A 2500-nucleotide genomic window follows, 5' to 3' on the forward strand; every position below is an offset into this window, starting at 1 on the left:
CTGAGGTCGCAATCGGATGGAGACGGGGCGGGCGCGCGCCCGCCCCTCGCCGCTTTCGACTCCCGCAGCGGGCCCGAGGCGAGGCGGAGCCGGCGGGCACGCGCCCGCCGGCCGCGGCACGGCCCGAGGCCCCCGCCGCCGGCACCGCCGCCGGCGGGTGGGGGGGGGGGAAGCGGCGCGGCGACCCCCCGCGGGGTCGCCGCCGCGCAGGGGGGAGGCCAGCGGGGGGTGCCCCCCGGCACGCGCGCGCGGCAGCACGGTGCGGTACCACCGCGGTACCCCACCCGCAGACAGCCGCGCGGGGCCGGAGGGCGAGGTCCGCGCCTCCCCCGGGCCCGGCTCCCCGCCGCACGCTCGCTCCGCTCACGCAACTCGCGCAGCCCTCCGCCGCCTGGGGGCTTGCCTCTCCTCCTCCCGGCCGCTGCCTCCGCTCTCGCTCCGGGCACGGCACGGCGCGGCGCCCTGCCCTCCCCTTCGCGCCCTTCTCGCCGCCCGGCGGCGCGCACGCCCGCGCCGCCCCCCACCGCCACCCCGCCGCGCCGCACCCGCGCGCCGTCGCTGCCGGCCTCAACGCAACGCCGCGGCTGACGCCAGCCGGCGGGTGGAAGTGGCTCGGCACACGCGACGGACGCGGGCGCGCCGCGGGGAGGGCAGGGGGGGCGGCCCGGCGGCGCGCCGCACCGGCGGCGGTCGGGGCGCAGGGAAGCGCAAGGCAGCCGGCCGTCCCCACCCCGGAGGGGAACGGGGGACCAGCGCACCACCGGGAGAGTGGCGGAGGAGAAGCCCAGACGGCGGCCAGACTGGCGGTGGTGGCGGGCGGCGGCGACGAGGCGCGCCGGGCCACCGCAACCCACCCGACCTGGGGGGGGGGCCCCAGCGGGACGAACTCCGCGAAGCGGGCGCTCCGGGAGCGGGGGGTTTCCCCGAGTCTGCACTTAGGGGGACGAAGGCCCGGCCGCGCGGGGAAGAGGAGGCACCCTCTCCCCGGGGCACGGGCCTGCGAGGCGCCCCAGCCGCGCCACCCCGCACGGCGCGCGCCGCGCAGCGGTGGCCACCGCGCTCGGAGGGCGAGGAGGGCGGGCACAGGCGCGGCAAGGCACGCCGGCCGCGGCCGCTGCGGGCGGCCCGGCGCCGGAGCCCGGCGGGCAGGAAGACCGGGGCCGCCGGTGCACGCACCGGGGTCCCGGCTCCGCCGCCGACTCTCCGCCGCCGAGGCCGCCGCGCACCGCCGCCGCCGGCGCCGCCGCGCCTCCCCCGCCCCCCCACGCGCCCCCCCCGAGGGGCGGCACCGCTGCGCCAACGCGACAGCGGGGGTGACGATTGACCGCCAAGCGACGCTCAGACAGGCGTAGCCCCGGGAGGAACCCGGGGCCGCAAGTGCGTTCGAAGTGTCGATGATCAATGTGTCCTGCAATTCACATTAATTCTCGCAGCTAGCTGCGTTCTTCATCGACGCACGAGCCGAGTGATCCACCGCTAAGAGTTGTCTCGGTTTCGGCCCCCGCCGCGCGCGCGGGGGGACCGGGCAGCCTTCGGCAGCCCCTGAGGGCCCCCCCTCCGCTCCGCCTCCCTCCTCACGCCGACGCCGGCTGCTGAGCGAGGGACGGCCGAGAGCCAGAGAGAGGGGCTCGCCCCGCTGACCGTACGAGCACAGAGTGGGGGGGGAAAAAGGGAAAAGGAAAACCCGAACGAGAAGGGCGGGGAGCCCTCGCTCCCGACCTGGGACAACCCTTTGCTCGCTTCGAGTCCGGCCCAGGCGCCCAGGCTCGGCCCGGCCCGGCGGGGAGCAGCGCGCCGGCCGCGCCGCCTGCCTCGGGGACGCTGGGGGAGGGGGCGGCTCCCCGCGGACCCCCAGCGTCGGAGCCCGGCCGCCACCGGCAGCGGCACCGGCCGCTGCCCGCGCGCCCGCGGCCCACCGGCCCCGCGCTCCCCAGCTCCTCGCTCGCCTCGCCGGCCTCCGGCTCCGCCGTGGCCCCGAGGCGGCGCCCACGCCCGCGCGCGCGCACACACAGCCTCCCGGACGACACCACGCGCTCTCCCGTCCCTTCCGCGGACAGACGCCCGGCGGCGGGCGGGCGGGCAAGGCGGGACGGACGGGGACGGCGCCCGCTCTCCCCGTCTCCACGCGGAGAACGGGGGGGGCCGCCCCCGCCGCCCGCCTGCCGCCCGCCCGCCGCCCGGCGAAGCCGGGTTGGGCAGAGCGAGGCAGGCGCGCCGGATGGCGGAGTGCCGGCGGGTAGGGCGCCGCCGCCAGCGGCCACGGCGGCAGACCGAGAGCCCCGGCCAGGGAGGAGAGCGGATCGCGCCGAGGCGCGGCGTCCGCACCACCCGCGGTGGGTGGGGGCTCACCGTCCCGGCGAGAGCACGCGCTCGCGCCGGGGTCACGCGTTCGAGGCAGGCCGGCGCCAGCCGACCGCGCGGCGTCCCTCCGCCGAGACCAGACCGCGGAGAGAGGGGGCAGGGTACCCCTCTCCGTCCCGGCTGCCCGCAGGGCGAGCGC

At 80.3% G+C, this 2500-nt stretch overlaps 2 non-coding genes across 2 annotated transcripts in view; both read right to left on the bottom strand.

Annotated features, from left to right (window-relative positions):
* The window catches only part of LOC136995857 (28S ribosomal RNA), a 4176-nt gene extending 4167 nt beyond the window's left edge, over nucleotides 1-9 (bottom strand). The window contains exon 1 of the ribosomal RNA XR_010887392.1: nucleotides 1-9. This exon is cut by the window's left edge and continues 4167 nt beyond it. This is a non-coding gene — a ribosomal RNA (28S ribosomal RNA).
* A 1323-nt stretch (nucleotides 10-1332) lies between these two features.
* LOC136995829 (5.8S ribosomal RNA) lies at nucleotides 1333-1485 on the bottom strand. The gene has a single exon (XR_010887364.1). It is a non-coding gene; the product is annotated as a 5.8S ribosomal RNA (ribosomal RNA).
* Between the last annotated feature and the right edge of the window lie 1015 nt (nucleotides 1486-2500).

Source organism: Apteryx mantelli, unplaced genomic scaffold, assembly GCF_036417845.1.
Source record: "Apteryx mantelli isolate bAptMan1 unplaced genomic scaffold, bAptMan1.hap1 HAP1_SCAFFOLD_159, whole genome shotgun sequence".
In the NCBI taxonomy this organism is placed as follows: Eukaryota; Metazoa; Chordata; class Aves; order Apterygiformes; family Apterygidae; genus Apteryx; species Apteryx mantelli.